At 38.6% G+C, this 18384-nt stretch overlaps 1 protein-coding gene across 3 annotated transcripts in view; it reads left to right on the plus strand.

Annotated features, from left to right (window-relative positions):
- Positions 1 to 10010: 10010 nt before the first annotated feature.
- IRF2 (interferon regulatory factor 2) overlaps positions 10011 to 18384 on the plus strand; it is a 34769-nt gene continuing 26395 nt past the window's right edge. For 2 of the 3 annotated variants that reach the window (XM_034401431.3, XM_087874679.1), the window contains exon 1: positions 10430 to 10919. The gene's annotated coding sequence lies outside the window, so the exon portion shown is untranslated. Of the gene's footprint in view, positions 10341 to 10429; positions 10920 to 18384 lie in introns of those variants that run through there. The other variant, XM_034401433.3, reaches the window with a different exon arrangement.

Raw genomic sequence — 18384 nt, forward strand, 5'->3', positions numbered from 1 at the left:
TGCATAAACTGCTAGAAGGATCTAAATTTATCTACCATAACTAGAACTTACAGTTTTATATACCTCCCTGAGATCATTGCAGAATCCTTTAATATTTCTTGTGGTACAGGCTATTGGCTTTGATGGAGATAGAAACCCAAACATTACTTGCTATAGCTCATTGTACTTCTTTAGATGGATCGTCAGGAAGAGTTCCTCCATCAACATTTGATAGTGAAAAAACTGTCATAGTAGATAGATCTTTAATTATCCTTCTTATAAGAACTTTGAACTTAATTCTTGTTAAAACTTAAGTTAAAACTTAACTTTTTGAATTGACTTCATACAACCTGTCATGAAAAGGTGGAACAATACAGTGTCATAAACAAGATGCTTCGTTACCACACTTGTAGGCTGAAATATAGAAGAGAGTGGATAAATTCTAAACAAAATGATGTTTTATATGTGGGAATTATAATTTATTATAATGGCTCATCTGTTATATCCATTCCAATAAAATAACCAAAACCCTTCTCACACTATTAGAAAGAAAATAAAAAATAAAAAACCCACTTCACGTACTTGATCATCACTTTCAGATAAGAAGGAAGAAACAAACCACGATTCCCCTTAAAAATGACTTGAAGGAGGTGAGTACCCATTAGTGGAAATTTTCCTTTCAGTGGAAAAATTGATTGATTACAAATAAACAAAAGAAATGTCCATTACATATAGTTGAGTAGGAAATCATTCAAGATATTGGGTTTACCAATATTAGAAGCTCACAGATAACACAAGCAGATTTTAAAGCAGCACTACCCTTCTGTGGGACATTTGAAATGAACTTGGAACAGCTTTTTCACATAAGATTAGAAAAGAAACCATTGAGCTAAATGCAATTTTTTTTAAAAAAAGTTTTAATTAAAGCATACATACTGTACACTTTTAAACATATCAACTTCTCCCTTGGATAATACAGCTGAGTAGGAGGATGCATAATAATTTTAATGCAATTCCCATTCTGGTAGCGGAGCTCCAACTGCTGCTTTATTGGTTTGCTTTAATTTTTTAAAATAGCAAAATATTTCCATCTCACCATAAATAATTTTTTAAAAATGAAAAAAAATCCCTAATGATTAAAGCCAGAAAAACTTTTTTTCCCAGATTTTATAAACAGAAGGATGTAATAGTCAGATGTAGGAAAGCATCAATTACTTATATCAAATAGAAATTTACAGTGGTGTGTTGCATCTTAACTTCAGCGTTACACTTTAGTTCCACATAGACAGGAGGACTAAGCTGGTTTACATGAGTATCTAGAGCTTATGGCTGATCTCATAAGCCTGTCTTGCCATGTGGATTTCTGCTATTTTTTCTGTTCTGCCATAAGGGAAATAATTTTCTGGGGATTTAGCTGTACTTAAGGAAATACTTACTCTGAATATCACACAAAATGTTCCTTTGTTTATGAATCAGGAAGACTCATAGCACAGAAAGATGTCAAGGATTGTCTCCAAAGATTGTTCATCTGTCCCAGAAGCAACTGGTTTTGATGATCCTGGGCTTCACTTAAGATTTTTGATAATTTCACCTATTCTCAAGAATATAAAGTAGCGCAGTCTTCCCTCATTTTAGTCCCACACCAATAATCTTGAGGGAAATTTGGCTGAAAAGGGTAAGTGAAAGTCACTTAGAGGAAATAGAAGTTTACTTGCATTCTCCTAAAATAAGTGGTTGTCTGACTCCTCCCTTATAATGAAGTGGGCAGAAATCTAAGTGAACCTGTAAGATGAGAGAGATGTAACAGTTAGGCTAAGTTACTGTGCCTCGGTGTATAGTCATGCTAGCCACATGACCATGGGAATGTCTTTGGACAACACTGGCTACCTAGGCTAAGAAACAGAGATGAGTACCACCCCCTGGAGTCAGACATGACTGGGCAAGGAAAACCTTTACCTTAACCTTTTGTTTAAACTTTTACTTAGTTTAAGTAAAAAGAAAGAAGAGATCATCAGGTATATCAGGAGTATCTTCAGCGTCAAAAATGAGATGATGGCTTATGATGCCTGTTTTTTCTTTTTCTTTTTTTTTTAATTTATAAACTTTATTAAAACACATATAAAGCACATATAACATATATAACAAAAAGATAAAAATACATTATACAATAAACAATTATAAATAATCAATCATTTGAAGCGTTTGTTTTGTAATGGTCTTTCAGGTAATACAGTTATACTTATTCCCCTAAATCTTAACTTAATAGTTTCTTTTTGCCTTTTCTCCCTCTCCTCTCTTCTCCTCTCTAAGACTTCTGCTTTAATAATCTGTATATTATATATTTGGATTATACCTTTGCTTTCTGGGTTTCTCTCTGTAGGTTTATTTGCCCATAAGAAAATATTTGTATACACACTTGTATTTCTATTCTATCTGACATCTAGTTATATTTCTTCAGTAGTAGCTGTATGCCATTGATACCATTTGTTCCAAACTTTATAAAATTCTGTGTCTTCTTTTTCCTTTAGCTCTTTTGTCAGCCTGTCCATTTCAGCACATTGTGTAATTTTATCCATTATTTCTTCTTCCATTGGGGCTTTTTTCAGTTTCCAATTTTTGGCATATATTATCCTCGCTGCCATTAAAATATGTATTAACAAGTATTTTATTTCTTTGGGGTAAGTCTTTGTGAAAATTCCTAACAAAAAAAGTTTCGGATCTCTTACCTATTTGTAATTTGGTGATTTGTTCTAGCCATTTCTTAATATTGGACCAAAATTTCTTTGCCGCCGGGCATGTCCACCATAGATGGTAAAAAGTGACTTGTGGATTTTTGCATTTCCAACTGAATTGTTTTTCGGGTTTATTTTGGCCAATCTTGTAGGTGACATATGCCACCTATAAAACATCTTTAGCTGGTCCTCCTTGTATGCCACCACCAATGTTGTTTTTGTGTTCAATTGCCAGAATTCTTCCCATCTCTCCAATTCTATTGAGTATTTAAAGTTTTGCATCCATTTAATCATCATGTTTTTAACTATTTCCTCCTCCATCTTATATCTCAGCAGAAATTTGTAAATTTTACTAATTAATTTCTCTCCAGAGTCTAATATAATTTTATCTAGTTCCTGTTTTTCTTTACATATTTCATACGTTTTTATATATTCCTTATGTTTCGATTGTATCTGTGAGAAGGTCCACCAATCAATTTCTCTATTTAACTCTGTTTCCAATTGTTGTTCTTCTCAATGGAAACAACTTGTATTCCATCATTTCTGTTCATATATTATTGTTAAACAAAGTTTTAATTATTTGTTAATTAATTGCTCCACTGATTAAATGAGATAACACAATATTTATATAATCCACTAGTTCCACTAGTTCTCATGTGAATCATTAGTTTTCATGTGTTTCAGGAAGCTGTACCATCAATTTTCAGCAACTGTAATCAGAGTGGTAAAAATCAATTTGTTTTCTAACAAAAAAAGGGAGAAATATGATGGGAAGCAATCATCTGGAGAGCTCATAAAGTTGTAAATAATGTTGGCCAATGTATCAATCAACTTTCATTATGGTCAAGATCAGCATTACAATTAAAAGCATTAAAATTATTATTATTAACAACAACAATAATTATAAATAAAAATAAAAGGCAGACATTATTACGATTGGTGGTAGATTATCAGTGGGCAGTTAATTCTGCAACATATATGTATGAATGTGAGTTTGTCTTATTTCTAAAATTCAAGGCAAATGAAATATTTAAAAAATGAAATTAATATGCAGAGAAAAATATGATAATGAAGAAACTTGCATACAAAGACATAATAGCTCATTATATTTACCATCGTATAGTTCTAAAGCTATCATATTTATGAAATTGCAGCTGCTGTCTATGGCACAAAGTAAACTCATCAAGTCTTGTTTTGTGCCTGAGTATAGACGGGAGATTAAACAACTGACCCTATGGTGCAGCTATAACGATCTGGAGATGGAACATGTTTAAAATTGTAAATATGAAGATGGCTTTTAGGAGGAGCCCTTCTATTTTATCACCTCTTACAATATTTAACATCCCAGTATCAGCAGTAGTCTTTCACATTTTTGGGTTCTGTAATCTCCCAGGACTTCAAATGGACACTCAACATTAGAAACATCATTAAAAAGGTACAACAAAGAATGTTTTTCCTACATCAACTCAGGAAGTTCAGACAGCCCCAAGAGATGTTGATACAGTTTTACAGAGGAATTATGGCTCTGTAATTTCTATAACTGTCTGGTTTGTGAAGCATCAAACAAGACAGGTACAGACTCCAATGGATAGTTAAGACTGCAGAAAGAACAATTGCAACTTGCCTGCCTTCCATGGAAAACCTGGCAGGTCAGGAGGTCTGAGAAGGTATCTGCAGAGCCCTCACATCCTGGACATACACTGTTTCAATTCCTTCCCTGTCAAAACAACTAGATACAGGACAGTGGTGAAATCTAAAATTTGTTACTACCGGTTCTGTGGGCGTGGCTTGGTGGTGGTGGTGGGGTAATGTGACAGTGGGCGTGGCCATTTTTTTTTTACTTTTAAAACCATTTTTTCTACAACCTTTTTGGCGAAGAGGTTGTAAAAAAATGCTTTCAAAAGGCGCTGACGATCCCAGCTGAATTGCCTGATCGGCAGAGGCTTTTTTAAAAAGCCTTTGCCGATCAGGCAACTCAGCTGGGATTGTCAGAGGCCTCTGACAATCCAAGCTGAGTTTTTTAAAAAGCCTCTGCCGATCAGGCAACTCTGCTTGGATCGTCAGAGGCATTTAAAAGAAAAAAAGGTTTTTTTTCTTTTAAAAGCCTTTGACAGTCCCAGCTGAGCCGCATGATCATCAGAGGCTTTTTAAAAAAACTTTTAGAAGCATTTTTTCGGCCGAAGAGGTTGTAGAAAAAATGCTTTTAAAAGTTAAAAAAAAAGCCATTGCTGATTGTGCAGCTCAGCTGGGCATGGGGAGGGCAGGGATTTTTGCTACCGGTTCTCCGAACCACCCGCTTCCATCGCTACCAGATCGGGCGATCTGGTCTGAACCGGGAGCATTTCACCCTTGATACAGGGACAGTTTTTCCCCTCATGCCATCACTGCTGAATACCTAATTCTCTCAGTGCTGCCTAATGTCTAATAACCCATATAGTGTGATTGTAGTATTATGTATCCTTATTATCTTCTTTACTCCCCCTTTTATTGTTGTTGTTGTTATTGTTGTTTTGCTTTGCTTTGCATGTGCACTGCTTCTGTACTGGAGACAAATTCCTTGTGTGTCTAATCACATTTGGCCAAAAAAAGTATTCAATTCAATTCAATTCTCTAAAATTGGCTAATTTTTAACACATCGGGAAGAATGAAATGAGATACACTTGACATTAGTTATATTTCGCTGCATGCAATATATTGCAAGAAACACATTAACACATAGATCCTTGTCCTAAAATTATATTTTGCAACACATTTATTTAGATCAATTAAAGTAATTATAATTTTTATTTTAAATCAGTCCTGCTGAGTATAGTAGAAATTGTTTCGAAATATATATATGACAGGCCTGAAAGCGATGAATAGAGATTTCATCCCACCATGGCCATTTTAACATCTTTCAACATAGGAAAAAACCCTGATTGCAAAAATATCACACATTTATACCTATGAATTAAAAGAAATATATATATATATATATATATATAGATAGATAGATAGATAGATAGATAGATAGATAGATAGATATAGATATAGATATAGATATAGATATAGATATAGATATAGATATAGATATAGATATATATATATATATATATATATATATATATATATATTTTCTCAGGTTTTTGCGGGTGTTTGTATGTAGGTCTTTGGTTATTCGGGTCTTCTCCCACGTAAAATTGGAAGTGTCTTGGCGACGAAGCACGAAGCTGAGAACACCAGCCTGAAGATGACGAATGAGACTTCGTCGAAACGTCACCAAGACACTTCCAATTTTACGTGGGAGAAGACCCGAATAACCAAAGACCTACATAATATATATATATATATATATATATATATATATATATATATGAGTCGAAGTCCACAAACTAATGTTACAAACTATAACTGAATGTATTTTGAAAATTATTGTGAAGAATGGCTTCACTTTGACAAACACATTATTTTCTGTGATGTATTAAAACAGTTGTCTTCCCTGCCTTCCAAGCTTTTCTGAAAGAGCCTTAAAATCTGATTTAATTAATCAAATAGTTAAATGTGTACTTTTAATAATAGTTTATTTATAATATTTATATCCTGCCTTCAATTTGGGTACTTAAGGCATCATATTATACTTGTGCCTCCTATGTTCTCCACAGCAACAATCCTGAGGCAGATTAAGCTGAGAGAGATAAACTTGCCAAAAGTAACCCAATGTGTTTATATGGTGGAGGTTGAAAACTAGAATCTGGGTTTCCTGCTCTTCTATGGAGAGACACTGTCTTTCCAAATAATTGTTAAGATTTTAAAGAGATGAAACATTTGCCTTGTACATAGAACATTTCCCAGGGTGGATATATAAACATCCAGCTTCATTTGAAATGAAGCTTCATTTCAAGTAACTGTACATAGATGCCATGATCAAAATAGGGTCTTTGATAAACAGATTAATTTCTAGACTCAGCAGCTACAATTATAGCATCTTACTAGCTCCTCATGCTCTGGTTAGAGATCAGTCAACTATCCATATTTTTCCAAATAATGTAATATTACTTTATGAACTTCAACACAACCATATACATCTACCATATACATAATTTTTTTAAAAAGGGGAAGAGATTACAGGTAGTCCTCTTTACAACAGTTCATTTAGTGAGCATTCCAAGTTACAACAGCATTGAAAAAAGTGACTTAGGAGTATTTTTGACACGACCATACGCAGCATCCCCATGGTCACGTGATCAAAATTCGGATGTTTGGCAATTGACTCATATTTATGATAGCTGCAGTGTCTTAGAGTCATGCAATCACATTTTGTAACCTTCTGACAAACAAAGTGAATGGGGACACTAGATTCACTTAACAACCATGTTACTAATTTAACTTTAATGATTCACTTAACAACTATGACAAGGTCACAAAATGGGGCAAAATTCACTTAACAAATGCTTCACTTAGCAACAAAAATTTTGGGCTCAATTGTGGTTCTAAGTCAAGGACTACCTCTACTTCTCTGAGATCTCTGAAACAGCAAACTTTACATTTATTGCATATTTGGTAAGGTTAATTGCTTCACAGAGTTCTCAATGTACCTGGAGAATTAGTATTTTTAGATTCCTATGATTAAGTATTCTTTAAAGGTTGAATCATATATATTTAGTATTGACTTCATAAAATATTTTTGGCAACTTGATACTTTGATATCTTATTTCTAAATGCAAGAAGGATAAATAACTTATTATTTGGCAGAACTGTAAACTAAAGAACTGAATATTAATAAAGCAATGGGTATGTATGTAGGAATATTGAGTATGTTCCTTGTGATCTTAAAATGAGACTAAATCTGCCAAGTATCAGTTTTCACTTTTACCGGACATCCCAGAGGAATTTAAATACAGTATGCTGTTAAAGTCATTATGTATCAAGTGTAAAATCGAAGAGAGAACATTTTACTCAAATGACATAGGCTTTTCCTTCTATTGTCCCATTTCAAGTTAACATCTATAAATTAGTTAATATTGGTGTTATAAGATCAGTAATGTTTGAAGATGTGAATGTATTTTTAGATACATATCAAAAATGTTTACTCATAAGGGAATAATTATGACTGGGGATAAAAATGGAGAGGGATTGGCAAAAAAACATGTTCCTTAATGTTGGAAATACAGTATATTCCCATTTTTAAACTTTTTGATTATTGACATGGGTTCCCTTCCAACTTATTGACTATTCCTGCAGTGGAAAGACTAATCAACATTGTTCTATGTGTCACAATCTAATGATGTGATTAAAAACTAGATTATTGCTTATACTGGTTGTCTTCGACTTATGACCATAATTTTAAGTCATAATGGTCGTAAAATTGGTTGATCACAAAACTTATTGGATTTTATAATTTTTTGGGGGGGTGAAGCAATGCTGCAATCATTAAGCAAACCAATGGCTAGTTGCCAAAAAGTGGACATAAATACTGCTTTTCAGCAAAACCATTGTAAAATGCAGTCACATGACACCGGGATGCCGCATAAATGCGGCCCAGGTGCAGAGCTCCCAAAATTCAGTCATGTGATTGCAAGGTAATCACATGATAGTTGCAATCATGTGACTATCAGAATTTTGAATCCAGATTTTAAATAGCTTCCATGTAGGCTGTTGTAATTTTGGTCATTAAGTGACTAGTCATAGGTTGAGGACTACATATATGTAACACAATGTGCGCATATTATTTCCTTTACATTGTATTTTTTCTTTTTTTTACACTAAAACAATTAAATAAATGCATAATCCCTATGAACAATTAAGATTAATCTATTATTTTTTAAAAGGAAAAATAAATGCAATTGCTGAATAGCAAATCCTCAAGCGCATAGTTATTTGCCTCTCCAGAAGTGGCTACCAGGTTGTTACTGAGGAATATTGGCCAAACCGATATCCTACACAGCTTGTGGGAATCGGAGTACAGCATCTTCTGGAAGACTAGATTCCTCCAGGCTATTATTGAATATGATGACACCAAGAAGATGCACACATTGGTCTCACTCATTTTTCCCATAGCAGCACTTTGACAGCACACGCCTCACACCTGAATGTCTAAGGGGGTGCACAGAAATGGCCTGTAAAAATTCTCAATCAAATTGGCGTATACCAAAATTGAATGAGTTTCTCCAAACTGAACAAGGGAAAATGTCTCAAACAATTTGCAAGAAGTTTTAAGAGAATGTTGTTGTTGTTATTATTATTTCAGTGATGATGGTAGAACTGAGACTGAAAAAGTTCCACAAGGGAAATTCCTTACTGGCATCTTTCTTCAGGATTTAAGTAAAGCCAGAGAGGCTGCAGACCACTGGAGCAATAACTTTGCAATTAAAAGCCAGGATCTTCATGCAAATCCTTCAAGAAGCCCTCCGAATAACAAAAGCATCTCACTTATTTCACGATTTCTCCTTTGACAGAAAAATTGAAAGCATTTTTTTTTCTTGACAGAGAACTTGTCAGGGGGAAAAAAAAATCTACGGGAAAATAGTCGCTAGGTGAGGAAGTCACCGATCTCCAGAGAAAAAAAACCCAAAAAACAACCCAGCCCAATCACACAGTCCTGGCACGGGATGATTTTCTAGCTCTTTCTAGAACAGTGTTTCTCAACCTTGGCCGCTGGACGATGGGTGGACTTCAACTCCCAGAATTCCCCAGCCAGCGCTGCTGGCTGGGGAATTCTGGGAGTTGAAGTCCACCCATCGTCTAGCGGCCAAGGTTGAGAAACACTGTTCTAGAGCAGGAGGTGGGCAACTGTGGCCCTTTTACAACCTGTAGACTTCAACTCCCAGAATTCCTGAGACAGCTTGGCTGTCTCAGGAATTCTGGGAGTTGAAGTCCACAGGTTGTAAAAGGGCCACAGTTGCCCACCTCCTGCTCTAGAGCGTTGCACCAAAGACATCGTTTCTGTCCAAGCAAACGCCGAGAGGTGCAGCGCTATAGATTCGGCCTTCCCGGGCGACATCCCTCCTCCGTGTAAAGAAATGCTGCAATATGTTCCCATGTCCTTCCCGGCTCCAGAGCCAGAAGGTCCGGCGGTTGGGAAGGAGCTGTCCGATTGTTTAGAAAAGGGGGCGCCGGCCCCCACCTCCCCCCCCAGGTCTCTTGAGCTCTCTCCGCTTTTCCCAGCCAAGGAACTGAAACTTCTCTTTCGTCTTCTTCGTCCTCCACTTTCCGCCCCCTCCCCGGTGCTGGTGTCGCTGTTGCTGAAGGGAAGTGAAAATGAAATCGGCTTTTCTGAGAAATGATGAAAGCGGCCGAGCCCGCCAATGAGCAGCTGCGCCCAACTCTTCCGCACCTCTTTCACTCCAGCCCCCACCTCCCTTCTGCACAAACAGGCCTCGGAGAGGGGGAGGAGAGGAGAGGGAGGGGGGGAGGAAGGGAAGGGAAGGGAGGTGGAGGAGGAATTTCCAAGATTGGACTCCTCGCTGCTTCTCGCCTTGTTTTGCTTTCGATCTGGCGTCAGGACTTAATCCCCGCCAAATACAGAGGAGGAATAACTTTTAGTTTTGCTCCCGCGATCTATTCCACCGCCGGTTTTCCTTTCCATTTTGCGTCTCTTGGCAACCGTGACAACCTTGAGGAATTACATAAATACCGGGAAACACATAATTGGTAAGGTAAATCCAGAGCAATCGTGTGTGGTTTTTTTTTCTTTCTTCCTTTTAACCCAGACCCAATGACCGTACACATTTCTTTCCTCTGATTTTTGCATTTACGCCTATGCTGGACGCGTTTTAACCCAAATGCAAAGGCCGTGGCGGGTCATATGATTTTAGGCGCAGCTACTGGCAAGAGAAAGCAGGGCTTTTAATTTCACTTTTGGATTTGCAGGGAAGAGAGCCGCGGGAAGGGCAGGACGCCTTTCTCTTTCAGGCTCCGCAGTCGAGGACGGATCTGGGGTGGGGGCGGCAGGCGCGGCGGCGAAACATGTCAGCGGCAGAAAGCCCGAACCCGAGAGTCCCTCTGGCTCTCCTCTCAGCGTCGGCAGGGCGTGGAGAAGCGGGCTTTCGGAGTGCGCAAAAACTCTCGGAATGTCACCGGCGAGAACGGTTCTCGACGGGCGGGGATCGCCCCCCACTCGCAACTTTCCTTCAAGCCCAGCGGAGACGAACTCATGGAGTTGCGGAACGGGGCGCTGCTTTGCCATCCGCTGGCCAGGCGGACGGTCTCTTTGGTAATCGGGAAACCGAGGTGAGCCCGCAGCCCTCTCCGTTGCTTTCCGTTCTCGGGCAGGGAAAGGCGTGCAGGTCGTGGGGAGACATTGGCCTTCTCGGTCCCCACCCTTGCAGGACTTTGGACCGCTTCATGGCGGGATCGGGCCCTGTCGAGAGGCGCTGCCAAGAGCGCCCCGGGCGGGGAAGAGTTTTTGCTTGATTTCCCTTGATGTTTGTGCTGCAAGGGAAAGGAGGGCACGGAAGCGGGGGGGGCATAAGTGGGCATCTTAGGGAAAGGGTGCATTTTGCTCCGCGCCAGTCTTCGCTGCGGGCAACCGAGAGGAAGAGGGCAGCAGCTCAGATCGGGGCAGCCCTGCCGAGGGGAAGGGGGAAGAGACGGTCATTTTCCCCTAACAAGTCATTGGTGCTTTGGAGAGAACCAGGAGGGGCCGCTGTGTCAGCATAATGTCCCCCCTCCCCCCAAAAAAATATCCCCGCGAAGGCGGCTGTTACACAAGCCAGCTGGGTCACTTCCTTTTCTCAGCGGCCGGGTCAAATCGTGACGTAGATACTCGTCTGGCCAATCGGAGAAGGGATCGTCGGCGATAGAACGCCCCGCTTGATACTTTTACCGCTCGCGCGCTACGTCGGGTTCCAGGAAGCAGGAATGGGAAAGGGCCCAAGGGGAGCCCGACGCCTCCCAGGCGCTGATCGGATGCTTTCCGAGTGGGAAGCGCGGAAGGCTTCCCGAGCCTGATGCCTCCTAAGTGTGTTAAATTTCAGGCTTCTTACGCTTTTGAAAAAATATAGCTGGGGATGGTAGATGTTGCCCTTCCAGGAAAGCTGAGGTTAAAGCCTAGCACATCTGGTACTAGAACACAGATCTCTATGGAGATTCTCAGTCAGGCAGGTTGTCCCAAAGGTGCTTTTTTTTTTTTTCAAGAGGCAGCTGGACTTTCTGGTTTTTCTTTGAAGATGTTTCACTGCTCACAGATCAGGTGCATGGACTGTCTCTTTCCGAATACAGGTCCTTTAGCAATGGCTCTAAAGGATTCTGATGGTGACTGTACTAAATCAAACTCTTTTATGCTGATTGAATTGATGTGGGGTATCTTTCACCATAAGGGAGGCAGTGGTGAGCTTGTCAATCAGAAGGTTGGCAGTTCAGCGGTTCAAAGCCCTAGCGTCGTGTAACAGAGTGAGTTCCTGTTACTGGTCCCAGCTTCTGCCAACCTAGCAGTTCGGAAAAAATGCAAGTAGAAAAATAGGGACCACATTTGGTGGAAAAGTAACAGCGCTCCGTGTGCCTCTGGCATTTAATCATGCTGGCCACATGACCACAGAGACGTCTTCGGACAACGGAGATGAGCACTGCTCCTAGAGCCAGAAATGACTAGTATGCATGTGCAGGGGAACCTTTCAATTTAACCTTCACCATGCATTAAATTTTATACCTTTGTGAGGGTTAAGCCAGTTGTGAGAGACAGTTTGGTCCAGTGGTTTAGGCGCCAGATTAAAAACCAGGAGATTGTGAGTTTTAGTCCTGGTTTAGGCATGAAAGAAGGCCTCGCATGGTTGTTGTTGTGGGGAAAACAGGAGGAGGAAGGATTATTAGGTATGTTTGCCTCCTTGACTTGGATACCTCCAAAAGCAAAGCAGGATTGGACCTGGTTTGACCATGAATAGAAGACCACTAGGAAATGCCAGGCTAGATTGGAAAAAGACTCCAGAAGAAGGAAATGGCAAATCATATTGTTGTCCACATAATTTTACATATCTCAAAACATAACACAGTCACAACTAAGCACTTTGGTGGGTTTTAGCTGCCAGTGATATGAATGGAAGCAGCCTTGGGGATGCCAGTAGCACAATACATGCAAATACTGTTTTCATACTATATTTGAAACAAATATTTTTGAGTATTGACTGTACTGAGTCTTAAAAATAGGTCATCCTGAGTTTTGTACATTTTGATTTTTCACATGAAGCTGCACTTAGCTTTCAAGCAGCGATTAAAATCTAGTATTAATATGTTTCCTTACTAAACTATATATAAACTGATTAAAATGCATGGAACATTAAAGTTAATGTTCTGTAACTTGTTAAAAATACAATAAAATTTTCTTACGAATTGATGTGAATAAGAGCAAAGCCATATAATTTACAGTATCTTTTTCTGGTTTCCAAATTGTATTTTGCAATTTTGCATTGCCTTTTTTTTTGTGTAGAAAAGGTTATTCAGGAAGATTAGGCTGTTTGGAAGTTAAAGAACATTTATGGCTTCAGTGTAGAAAATGTTTTGGTGTTTTATTGACGTCAGTAAGACAATTTGTGAAATAACTGTTTAATAAAATGAATACATCTGAAATTTGAAAACTGAAAAAGCAGATTTAACCTGTTTTTGTTGGAAGAAGACATATTACCTCTGGCATTATGGCAAGATATGCAGCTTCGTTTGTGTTTCTTAGATTTCATTAAACATTTTAAAGTTATGTCCTTTGTTTAAATTTCTTTACACCTTGTACATAAAAGTTTTTATGTGCTATACATGTGTATACAAAAATGAAATAAAAGTATAATTTTTAAACGGTACTAAGCTATGATTTTGTTTATACAGCTCTGGTATAAATATATGTGTATTTTAAATGTGGTGTTTGCCCGAAAATAAGACCTACCCCGAAAATAAAGCCTAGCTTGATTTTTAAGTGTGTCTAATATAAGCTCTACCCCCCCCCAAATAAGCCCTAGTGAAGGGGGTGGGCATGGCCAGCACAGGAGGCAGCAAGCACACATGGGCCAATGGTGTCCGTTGATTCCCTGTCCAAGCAGCAGGCGGGGGTGAGGCACACAATCTGGAGATACTGCGCTGGCTGTGGGAAAACAGAGTTATGCTGGAGCGGCGGCTGGCCACGGAAGGCTCGTCTTCGTGCGGTGGCACCGGCAGCAGACAGAGGAAGAGGTGCAGGGGGGAAAGGAAGCAGTCTGGACAGGACGCACGGGTCACAGGAAAGCTGAGGGTTGGTGGGCCGGAGCGGGCAGGCAGCCACAGGAGGCTTGTCTTCACGTCTCTTGGCTTGCCTGTGGCCCATGCAGCACATCCGGATCAACTGTCTTCCGTCATGCGCCTCTGCCTCCATCTACTGCCGGTGCTGTTGTGTGAAGATGAGCCTCCCGTGGCCTTTTCTGGCTTTTTCTGTTGCTCATCCGGATTTCCTGCCTCCCTCCTGCACATTTGCCTCTGTGTGCTGCTTGGACAGGGAATCAACTCGCCTGCGCTGTGTGAGCTGCACAGCTCCATAGTGCGCTGACCAAGGGACTGGCTGGCTGGAGCTCCTGCCAGACACCATCAGTCCCTATGTGCTTGCTGCCTCTTGTGCACATGCCGGGGTGAGGTGGGGTGGGGCACCCAGCCGGGGTGATTACCCTCAAATCGTGTTTCCCCGAAAATAAGCTCTAGTGCTTATTTTGGAGCCCCAAAAATATAAGACTGGGTCTTCTATTTTCAGGGAAACACAGGTATAGAATGAATATATATTAGAATACTCTTAGGAAAATCTATAGCAAAATAATTACTTCAGAAATATCTTCAGTAATGTCATGATGAATCAAAATAGTATCTAGTCCCTTGATATAAATCTTTTATTTAGAGGATGTTCTATATAAAAAAATAATAATTTCCAAGCTAAGCAATTTATCTTATTGATAAAAGTACAAATAATTAGCTGAACAAATGAGCTATAAGGTCTGTAACTAAAAAAAACCTTGAAAACATCTTATACTTTTCTTTCTTAATTAATACCATTACCTGGTTTGCTAAAATCAGATCTGCCTTCCTTTCACCTGTTGTGTATTGCTACCCACTGGAGGAAGTATTTCTCTTGTATTTGATATTTGTTGGGGTTATAAATAGAAGGAAAGGTAGCAAAGGAGTGGTTTTCAGTCTACCTTAAAAAATCTGTGGGAAACTCATTTTATGGGGAAATTATGTCTCCTACTTTACGAATGTTTCTGATTTACTTCAGGTCAAACATCAATTGGAAATAGTTTTATTAATTTTTTTTGCCTCTCTCACTTTAAGGATATTAACGGTTTACTTTGAGTCATATTTAGTTTTCCATCAGTGTGGACATGAAGTTCTGGAATTTACAGTTCTACTTGCCCTGTTTGATGTTGTAGCTATCCGATGGTATATCAGGCTTTGGAGAGCAAAGCAAGTAGAGACCTTCAGAAGCCTAGCAGAAATGTGTGGACAATCTGTTGCTTCTTCTCAAGCTTTTAACTAAATGGTTTGCAGCAGCAGTCTTTATACTGCATTAGGAGAGAAAAGAGAAGCCATATTGAGTTTTTCTTGTATTTTGAAGACCAAGCATGGAAACAGTGACAAGATTCCATGCCTTATGGATAGAGCAAGACTCTGGCATCCACAAACTTCGTGTTGATTGACAAACTCAGCTAAAATGTGTGAGACTCTTTACATGCTTTAGCAATTGATTAATGAATGTTTATTTTAATGTGATATTTCTCTGTCCATCTGTATAAAATAAACAATATTTCTGGAAATGGATCTTGAAGTCTTTGCAGTGTAAGTAAATTCATCTCTATGGAGTGGCTAGAGTGAAAATTCTATACCTACTAAATAAAGTGAAAATATACCTAATAAATGTGGGTGCAGTTATTAAAGATGCTATTTTTGAAAAACTGGGAACTTTGAGGTTATATAAAGTTTGGCATATTGAAAACAATGGCTATTGTTTAAACAAAGAAAACATGCATTTCTACAGTATGTGTGGGTGAGTCTTCTGAATCAAAGAAGGAAATGGAGTAGAATAAAAGCATATTCACTGTTCAGCATGTGAAGAGATTTAGGCAACTTGATCCTACTTATGGAGCATCAGGTTTTGCAGAACAGAGTGGAAATTACTTGTAAATATAGAAACATAAATTTGCATTCACAGAATTTTCAATGCCAATGATATTGAAGTACAATCCATTTGGAATAATTTTTATTAATGAGGCATATTTTATATTGGTTCCTACAATTTTAGAAAATATGTACTTTCAAAACTGCTCAGTCGTACAGGTACAACAAGTGCTTTAAGACCATGATCGGGGCAGCAACTGACATAAACGAATGAGTCATTCTCTCCCATTAAAGCAAGAACAAAACATCCTGTCAACATATTGTTAATATTCTTTATAGCAAACTATTCACAGCACTGAGAGCCGGTTTGATGGAACAGTTAAGGCATCAGCTAAAAACCAAGAGACTGAGTTCTAATCCTGCCCTAGGTACAAAGCAACTAGGTGGCATTGGGCCAGTCACACTCTCAACCATATGAAGTAGCCAATGACAAATCACTTCTGGAAAAACCTTGCCAAAAAAACCTGTTGGACTTATTAGGGCAGTGTCCAGTAATCAGACACAATAAAATATACATTTTCTCACCAACAACTTTCTAAGCAGTGCCTTCTCTTCTAATACTGAACATATTTTTAAAAGATGCAGGGAGCTACATTTTCTATTTAAGAACATTTTTGATGTGAACGGAATAAGTGATAGGGCTGTCTCATCCCTTTAAGAGGTGAGAGTTTTGTACAAAAAGGAAATAGATAGGCTCGCACCCCTAGAAAAACTTTTAAGCATGTTCAAAACTTGGATTGTGCATGTTTTACTGCCTCTGGTTTGAATAGCAGATCTTGCAAATCAGCATTGATGAAGGATGGCCTTCCATTTCTTTATCCATTATTTGGAAACACCCATCTCCAAATGCATGTAGAAAACAGGTCATTTTTCTGTCAAATTTAGGCGGTGTATTTCCAGGTTGCAGAATGAACATTGGGGATTGCCTGGATTCTTGCCATGAAAAGCATCACATATTCAATAGACAACGTGAGTTCAGGGCTTTTTGATGCTAAGAATACAGTTTCTTCAGGAGGTAGTTCTTTGCCTGAGTTTGGCTTTCTGTCTGGGAAATTTGTTTAAAAACTTACTGTCTGAAAGTAATCTTATAGGATAGGTCCATGGTTTATTGCATCTTTCTTGATAGATGGAATGGAAAAAAGAGTAGCCAGTGACGAAGCCTAGTGGGATTGCTCAGTCTAATCCTTCATGATCCTTGGCCCTGAAAAAACCTTTACAATAGTCTTCATTTAGCAACTGCCTTTTTTAGTGGTTGTTCATGGTTATAACAGTGATGAAAAACTTTATGACTAATCCATGCATTTAGGAAGCAAAGAAAGCTGAATAACATCATAAGCACAGTTGCAGTTTCCCGTAGCATCCGCTTCACTTAATAATCAATTGTGGTTGGTAAACAAGGACTACCTGAATAGAGATCAAATAAAAACAAGCATAAAGATAGAGGCCTTGAACCATTCCAAGTAATTATTCCTTCTCTACATCTAAATAATTCTACAATATTTTTTCTGTTTCTCAACAGATAGCTTTTATCTTAGTAAGGCTTAATATCTTGTCGTCTGGGGTGTTGAGGGGAAGATATGTATTCCATTTTGCAGAGTGCTGATGTCTATGCTTGGATGAAGCTGTAGAAAAAGTTGCTCATGTGTTGATGCTGCTTGTTTTATGACATCTGGTGCTTAAAGCTACCAATCCCTTCCTTAGTAAGAGCTTGTGCTGCTCTGAAGAGGAGAGTGTGAATTTTGTATTATCATAATGGTCACCAATACCTCCATGAGAGCAGCTAAATTCTGTTCAGCTGACATTGCCATCAAGCCATGTTGGGTTGGAATCTGATCTTACGGTCATTATGTAAATCTCGTTTAAATTTTTTTTATTCCAAGTTACTATATTTTACTTCTATTTTTTGGCTGTCTTTGGTGGTAAATAAAGCAATGATATTTGTGGTATGATATTTTTATTATTAAATTCTTCTCCAATTCTGTGCCATCATTTTAGATGATGAACAAAAATATTCTATATTCTAGGTGGCATTTAAAAGTTACAGCTGGCACTTCTTGGTAAAAGTTGAAGGATATGAAAAAAATAGAATAGTATAAACAGTGAACACACCGAGTTTGTAGAGACTTGACGGCCAAAGTCCACTGGTTTTATTTCAACATACCGGTAGTCAAACTTGTATGCATAAGATTGTCTCTAAATCCTTAAGCTTGAGCTGTTTGGAAAATCTAAGCAGCTGGCCTAACAATTGTAGCCCCCAAACCTCCCATCCTACATCGTTGCCCAGAATGTAAAATAATGTGCTTTTCAAACTTGGCAACTTTAAGCTGTGTGACTTCAATTCCCAAAATTCATCAGCCAGCCATGACTATATGCTCAAGATTTTATATTTTTAATAAATATTATAAAGGGGATTGATGAGTTTCACAAAAGGGCAATGGATCTACATGAAGAAGCTGAGAACACTGATTCCAAATCTTACCAAGCAATACTGTAACTTAGTTGTCTGAACACAATTTCTGGGAATGTGAGTCATTAGGCATATCAGAAATTCCCTATTCGGTTGCAAAAGAGCAACAACAAC

This window comes from Pantherophis guttatus, chromosome 8 (assembly GCF_059756535.1).
Source record: "Pantherophis guttatus breed Tessera chromosome 8, ASM5975653v1, whole genome shotgun sequence".
Lineage (NCBI taxonomy): Eukaryota > Metazoa > Chordata > Lepidosauria > Squamata > Colubridae > Pantherophis > Pantherophis guttatus.